Source organism: Lontra canadensis, unplaced genomic scaffold, assembly GCF_010015895.1.
Source record: "Lontra canadensis isolate GAN:19392208 unplaced genomic scaffold, GSC_riverotter_1.0 scaffold152, whole genome shotgun sequence".
NCBI classification, from domain to species: Eukaryota; Metazoa; Chordata; class Mammalia; order Carnivora; family Mustelidae; genus Lontra; species Lontra canadensis.
The window spans coordinates 1,427,077-1,435,775 of record NW_022631146.1 but is presented as its reverse complement, the minus strand read 5'-3'; the positions used below and the strand labels follow the sequence as shown (position 1 = coordinate 1,435,775).

Below are 8,699 nucleotides of genomic sequence, written 5' to 3'. Positions count from 1 at the left end.
CTAAAAAGACAGTCTCTTCAATAAAGTTGCTGGGAAAATGGACCGCTATATCTAGAAGAAAGAAACTCGACTATTATCTTACACCATACATAAAGATTAAATTCAAAATGGATGAAAGACCCCAATGTGAGACAGGAATCCATTAGAATCCTGGAGCAAAACGTAGGCAGTAACCTCTTCGATATCAGCCACAGCAACTTCTTTCAAGATATGTCTCCAAAGACAAAGGAAACAAAAACGAAGATGAACTTTTGGGACTTCCTCAAGATCAAAAGCTTCTGTACCGCAAAGGAAACAGTCAAGAAAACAAAGAGGCAACCCACAGAATGGGAGAAGATATTTCCAAATGACAGTACAGACAAAAGTTTGTTATCCAGGATCTATAAAGAACTCCTCAAACTCAACACACACAAAACAGACAATCATATCAAAAAATGGGCAGAAGATATGAACAGACACTTCTCCAATGAAGACATACAAATGGCTATCAGAAACATGAAAAAATGTTCATCATCACTAGCCATCAGGGAGATTCAAATGAAAACCACATTGAGATACCACCTTACACCAGTTGGAATGGTCAAAATTAGCAAGACAGGAAACAACATGTGTTGGAGAGGAGGTGGAGAAAGGGGAACCCTCGTACACTGTTTGTGGGAATGCAAGTTGGTGCAGCCACTTTGGAGAACAGTGTGGAGATTCCTCAAGAAATTAAAAATAGAGCTTCCCTAATACCCTGCAATTGCACTACTGGGTATTTACCCCAAAGACACAGATGTAGTGAAAAGAAGGTTCATTTGTACCCCAATGTTTATAGCAGCAATGGCCACGGTCACCAAACTGTGGAAAGAAGCAAGATGCCCTTCAACTGACGAATGGATAAGGAAGATGTGGTCTATTTACACTATTTTGAGTATTATCCCTCTATCAGAAAGGATGAATACCAAACTTTTGTAGCAACATGGACGAGACTGGAAGAGATTATGCTGAGTGAAATAAGTCAAGCAGAGAGAGTCAATTATCATATGGTTTCACTTATTTGTGGAGCATAACAAATAGGATGGAAGACAAGGCGAGATGGAGAGTGGAAGGGAGTTGAGAGATATTGGAAGGGGAGATGAACCATGAGAGACTATGGTCTCTGAAAAACAATCTGAAAGTTTTGAAGTGGTGGGGGGTGGGAGGTTGGGGGAACCAGGTGGTGGGTATTAGAGAGGGCGCAGATTGCATGGAGCAATGGGTGTAGTGCAAAAACAATGAATACTGTTACAGTGAAAATAAATTAAAAATTTTTGAAAAAAAAAAAACATTTAAACCTAAGCAAACACTTGAAAACTTTATTATATTACCATATCGTTTCCTTTTATGAAAAATTTTCCCATCATATATTAATAGATAAGTGATCCTTATGCCATTCTAAATCAAGCTTTTAAGAAGTTAGTAACCAAGAAATCTTTAAAGACTCTCTTGGTTTGGTATAAAAAATCCAAATCCATATTATATCTTCCAACATGTGGATCTTCTATTTTGGGGAAAAAAAAATCATTTTCTAATTCCAGGACATCTGTCACCCATCACTACGATGCTTTGAATAACATAAATTCTTCCTAACATGTGGATTCTATGTTCCATATTTACCCTTAAACTCATTAAAAAAAGAAAAGAAGAAGAATATAGGAGAATTATCCAATAAACAGTGATGGCCATGCACTTACTGTTCAAGTAGCTAAGCTGAAGGTAGTAGGAGGTCCTTCATAGGCCAGGACTAAACAGGTCTATCTATTAATGAAATAGTGGTGTGCAGTGGTGCAGACCAACCCCACAAATCTGGTTCAGTGGAATTTTAAGAATACTAAATATATAATGAAATGCTCATAACAAATTATCTAACGAAATGGTAATGGTAACGAAATTGCCTTTGGGCATGTACAATTTCAGTATTTGAGGGATGATTGAGAAGTGTCTCAGATTGATTATTCTGCATTCTATAGGTGTAATTCCCATGAATCCTTTCAGAAAATGGCTCACATTATTCCTTAGTCCATTTTGTGTCTCTTCAGTCATAATTATTTATCCTAACAGAGAAGACTTCTGATAAATTATTTCTTAGGAGTCATGCAGATATTCCCAGGGTGCTGCTCATGAAATACATAAACTTGTATTTCTTCTTTAGTGGTGTGAGAATGTCTAATTCCATGCAGAACTCATTGGCTAATCTCTGTATCACTTCCTCTGAAATTTAGGAAAGAGAAAAATTATACACTAGTTTAGTGTTAATTGAAAATTATAATAGAACTAAAACACAAATGCCTGTTTGATTTCAAAGAAATCTGGTAATTTTATAAAGTTTCTTTTTTTGTCCTATTTAATTCACATGGGCAGATAGTATAAATATATGAGAAATATTACAATGAATAATACCATCAAGGGGGACTCTTTCCAATATCATTTCAGTGTGGTAACAAAATCTTATTACATACAAGTTAAGGGAAATATATATGCTCTTTGCATTTATTGAAAATTTACTAGAATTAAAAACAGTGATTGGGAATATACAATTATTTTATTAAATCTCAACCATATAAATTTTCTAGATTAGTGTAATCCCTGTCTTCAATCCTGGAATGACATTTTTCTTAAAGAGTGCACAAGCCTAAATTGATGTAATTCTAAGGCAGCAGAACTAATGTCATTTGTCCACTGAGGAGAATGGCTGAATGACTCTTCTCAGGGCCCCCATAACCTCCTTGTTTCTCAGGCTGTAGATGATGGGGTTGAGCATTATGGTAAGAATCGTGTAGAAGACAGCCAGAACCTTGTCCTTTGTTAGAAACTGGAAGGATTTTGGACGTAGGTAAGTGTAAGCAAAGGGTGCATAGTAGAAAGTCACCACAGTGAGGTGGGTGCTGCAAGTAGAATAGGCCTTCTTCCTCCCTTCTGTTGACTGCATGCGGCAGATGGCATGGAGCACCCGGCTATAGGAGCATGCAATGCCAGTGAAAGGAAACACAAGGAGTAATGTGGTGCTCACAAACACTGTGTACTCATAGACCTGGGTGTTTATGCAGGCCAGAGTCAACATGGCTGGAACATCACAAAAGAAATGGTTGATGACTCTGGATCTACAATAAGGGATTCCAAAGGCATATATAGTGTGGGTACAGGCGTTGACTGAGCCCAATATCCAAGATCCTGTTATCATCAGCACACATACTCTTTTACTCATACGAATGGGATAGTGGAGAGGAAAGCAAATAGCCACATAACAATCATAGGCCATAGAGGCCAATAGTAATCCTTCTCCACCAGGTAAAGCCATGAAGAAGAAACTCTGAACTCAACACCCGATGAACGAAATAGACTTGTTTCCAGAGAGATAATCAAAAGCCATCTTGGGGACAATGGTGGAGATGTAGTTCAGGTCCATAAGGGACAACTGATTAAGTAGAAAATACATGGGTGTGTGTAGATGGGTGTCCAGGAGGATGAGGATGATCATGGTCATATTGCCAAACAGAGCCATTAGGAAAATAAAAATAATGAGAATGAAGAAAAACAGTCCAGTTCTTGCAGATGAGAATAACCCCAATAAGAAGAAGTCAGTAGATGTTTGGTTAATATATTCCATGGGACATTAATTTAGTTTTACCTAAAGAGAGACATATTTTAAGCACAGAAAAAATCTCTTATTAATTATTTATTCAGGAAAAACTCACTCATAAAAATTTAACATATATTTTGAGAAAAAACGCACCAATAATTGCTTCATAGACAATATCTTCATGACACATACATCTGTCTCCCAAATATTTGATAGAAATCTCTAAATGTGTAAGCATAATGTATTTCTATAATTTTATTAGCATACATATACTTATTTTTCTATATAAACTTAGGTATTATCAACATAAGAACTTACACTTTTGATATATTCATTATAAATCAAGGAATATGAATAAATTATGGGCACAACAGAATAAATTTTATAAGCCTCAGGCAATGATTTTTCCTTTTATAATTTATCCCCAGGGCTCCTGGACGCTCAGTTGGCTGAGTTTCAGATTCTTACTTTAGACTCAGGTCACAAAAAATCTAAGAGCTATTATAAGATTGACTAGGATAATTTATACTGGATATGTCAAATTTGATTTGCATGAGTGACTAGTGAACAGTAGCTGGGAAATTTTTTACCATCTTCATCATCACCATTGACAGTAAAATCAACATAGTTACCATCATATCATTTTTATCCACATACCTGTCATCCTTAGATTTCTCTGTGACATTGTTCCCAAGCTCTTTCAATACACTTTGGTTTTCACAAAGCGCCTTATGTTGTTAACTCAGATATAACTATTATTTCACTGGAATGTTAGGGATGCACAAATAATTTTAATGCAATATTTAAGCACATAAAGCAGTACAATTGGGTAAAATCTGTGTTAAAATACAATTGTAAAACACCCACTATTCCTACAAAGCCTGACATATTTTCAGAAGGTGCCATTTATATTCAGGAAATATTCCTTCCATAGACAGATATATTCAGGCATTACTATTTGACTTTTATTATGAAATGATATAAATATACCTTTGAATAAAATCTAGCAAGAAATCATTTAATTAGAAGTTACAGATACATAAAAGGAAAAATCCTGCATAAGCAATAATAAGTTTATTTGGAGAAATATTTAACCACATTGTACTCATTGGCAAAATACCCCCCCCCCCAAGTCCAGGAAATATATAGGAAATGGCTTCTTTTCTGCAATCACTATGATCATTTGAATTACTATATGCCAGCTTTATTGAATTTCATGTAAGCCCATCTAAAGCCAATCCCAATAAGATATTATATATTACAAAAGCCCTCATTTCCCTCTAATACAGAAAGCACATTTAAGAACTTGCACCTAAATCACATTTCTATTGTGCAACTATTCTCACTCTAACTCCAGTCAAAATCTTCTATTTCCAAACTTGACCAACTGCTACATAGATTATATCACTCATTTCCTAAGCTGACAACTTTAAATTTGGAATGATTTTTAAATTTTTTATTAACATATAATGTATATTTGCCCCAGGGGTACAGATCTGTGAATCATCAGGCTTACACATTTCACAGCACTTACCATACCACATACCTTCCCCAATGTCGATAAACCAACCACCCTATCCCTAGCCCCCAACCCCCAGCAACCCTCTAAATCTGGAATGATTTTAATCAAGGCAATAAACTACAATGCTTAACGAATTAACCCAACAGGATCAACAGCTATGTCATCACATTATAGCCATGCACGAAAACAGCTCTGCTCTGGTAGATCACAATTTAAGTTACACATGCCATTCTAAAGTATTCTTTATTTTGCAGAAAACTCCGCTATCATGGGCTCTGGACTCAACATAACCTTCCTTTACCAGTGGGAAAAATACATCTTTCAAGTTCAATTATTTTTTCTAAAAGTGTCTTGGTTCATGAAAATTCTTCTCACATTTTCACCTCCATTTGCACTTATATATTCGTGTATATTTTGTCGCAGAATATTATTATTTTTAAAGTGACCATATTTTCATGAATACAGTATCATTCATTGTAGACTTTAGTTTTAATTGCCATAAATCCAGGAAAGAAGTTCATAGTTGCTCATAGATAATATCAGCCATTTATGTATTATATCAATTCCACGGTATTTTACCACCATCTCATAAGAGATTATTAGGTACACCAATTCTTTCCAAAACTCTACAATGGTTTTACTTTAGGTTAAAGAGAGCTTTCTCTGTTTTTTTTTAAGTACATAAAAGTGTAAACAATTTTATGTTTACTTTTAATTATATATAATATAAAATGTAAACATATATCTTTTAAACTGATCTTTTCAAATAAAAATTTCCCTTGAATTTTGAGTTTATTAGATGCCTGAATAGAACAATTTTTTATTATAATAGCTTATTAAAATAGGTTTTAGTAATTCTAATCAAAATTATTTGAAGTGTTTGCAGAATTATCTCAACCTTAAATAATAGATAAAAATAAAAATACAATTAAGACACATATCTTTTTATTATCTTGACACTTTTACAAACTTACTGGATTGGATACCTGACATTGGTCCTTCAGTCATATGAACAAAGTCATTTTTCTGAAAAGACAGACTTCTTTGAATGTTTTCAAACCAGTGTTTATACTTTTATCTCAACCCTCCCCTTGATATTTTAGATAGTTTCATAAAGATTAAATAGCGATCATATTTTCAGTACATCTTTGAATATTAACGATAACACTTGTTGTTTTTTTGTGAGTATTCACTTGGGAATGTCCACTGAGACACGAATAATTTAAGTTAAATCACCAACAGCTCATCATGCCCTTAGGCCAAAGTTTAGAAAGAAATTCTGATAATTATACAGCTATTTTAACAGCTATGGTAAAGGTCAAGTCAGTGAGGAAATAAATATAAATATACAGACTTTTTGAATATTATGTCTCTCATGTATAATTTCTTTATATATTTTGGATAGTAACTTTTATAGGTTATATCATTTGCAAATATCTTCTCCCATTCAGTAGATTGTCTTTCTGTTTTGTTGATGATTTCTTTCACTGTGCATTAAAAAAGAAAATTGGTGTAGTCCCAATACTTTAATGTGGGTTTTTGCTTCCCTTGCCAAAGAAGTCATATCTAGAAATATGTTTCCATGGCCTATATTAAGATTAAAGCCTGTGTTTCCTTCTAATCCATTTTGAGTATATATTTGTGTATGGTATAAAAAAGTAGTCCAGTTTAATCATTTTGCATGAAGCTGTTGGGTTTTCCAACATCACTTAGTGAAGAGAATGTCCTTTCCCCCATTGTATATACTTGCCTCCTTTTTGGCAGACTTCTTGACCATATAAGTGTGGGTTTATTTCTGAGCTATTTTGTTGCATTGATCTACATATCTGTTTCTGTGCCAACACCATGTTTTTTTTATTAATTCATCTTTGTAGTAGCTTGAAATCTGAGATAGTGATACCTCCAAGCTTTGCTCATCCTCAAGATAGTACTAGCTATTGTTGTACCAATCTGTTTTGATTATTGTTCTTTATATTTAATTTTCAAAACAGGAATTATTAGCCTTCCCATTTTGTTCTTTTTCAAAACAGCTTTGGTGCAAGAAATATCCTTTATTCTGTTAATGTAGTATGTTAAATATATTTACTTTCATATGTTAAATGATCCTGGCTTTCCACGATTAAATTCAACTTCATCATAATGTATAATACTTTTAATGTACTGATAAATTCTGAGTGCTATATTTTATGGTATCATTTCTGGCTTTGGTATCAGGAAAATAATGGCCTCATAAATGACTTAGTAGGTATTTTCTTCTCTTCTGGTCTTTGCAAGAGTTTGAGAAGATCAGTGTTTATTTTTTGTATACCTGGAACAATTAACCAGTGCAGGGACGCCTGGATGGCTCAGTTGGTTGGACGACTGCCTTCAGCTCAGGTCCTGATCCCGGGATTCCGGGATCGAGTCCCACATCGGGCTCCCAGCTCCATGGGGAGTCTGCTTCTCCCTCTGACCTTCTCCTTGCTCATGCTCTCTCTCACTGACTCGCTCTCAAATAAATAAATAAAATCTTTTTAAAAAAAATTAACCAGTGCAGTGATTTGATCAGAGGATTTTTTTATTGTTGAATGGATTCAATTACATATTCAATTTCTTAACAAGTTATGGGTCTGCTAAAATTTTTTATTTATTACTGACTCAGTCTTGGTAGTCCTTGTTTCTAGGAATTTGTCCATTTAATCCTGGTTATCTGATTTTAATGGATGATTACTGATCTTCCAGCCATAATTGTTTTATATCTATATATTTATAATAATGTACCCATTCTCATTGCTGATACTGATGTTTTGAGCCTTCTTTTTTTTTTTCTTTTTCTTGGCGAATATAGCTAAGAACCCCATTTTAGTTTTGATGTTTTTCTTTGCTTCTTTTTGTTCCCCATATACTATATATTATTTATATCTACTCTAATCTTTAATATTGCTCCCCTTACATTAGCTTTGGGTTTAAATACATTTTTTTTCTTTTTCTAGTTGATTAACTTATAACATTTAATTGTTGATTTGAGATCTTTCTTGCTTTTAAAATGTAAATGTTTATTGCAATTAATTCTCCTTTAGCATTGCTTTATCTGAACATTGGAAGTTTCTGTGCCTATTTTCTGGTTTCATATACCACAAGTTATTTAATACCCATTGAGATTTCTTAACTATTTTTAATAGTGTGTTATTTAACTTTCACAGGCATTCCAGTTTTTCTTTTGCTATTCATTGACAGCCTCATTATATATTATTTTATTTCTTCTCAGCGTAACAGAGTTCATTGTTTTTGCACCACACCCAGTGCTCCAAGAAATACATGCCTTCCATAATACCCACAGCCTGGCTCCCCCAACCTCCCACCACCCACTGCACAAAACCCTTAGGTCATTTTTCAGAGTCCATAGTCTCTCATAGTCTCTCCCCATGTCCTCCGTGTTATTTGTTATGCTCCACAAATAAGTGAAACCATATGATAATTGACTCTCTCTGCTTGACTTATTTCACTCAGTATAATCTCTTCCAGTCCAGTCCGTGCTGCTACAAAAGTTGGGTATTCATCCTTTCTGATGGAGGCATAATACTCCATAGTGTATAT

At 34.3% G+C, this 8,699-nt stretch overlaps 1 pseudogene; it reads right to left on the bottom strand.

Annotated features, from left to right (window-relative positions):
* Positions 1-2,689: 2,689 nt before the first annotated feature.
* LOC116859264 lies at positions 2,690-3,628 on the bottom strand (annotated as a pseudogene).
* Between the last annotated feature and the right edge of the window lie 5,071 nt (positions 3,629-8,699).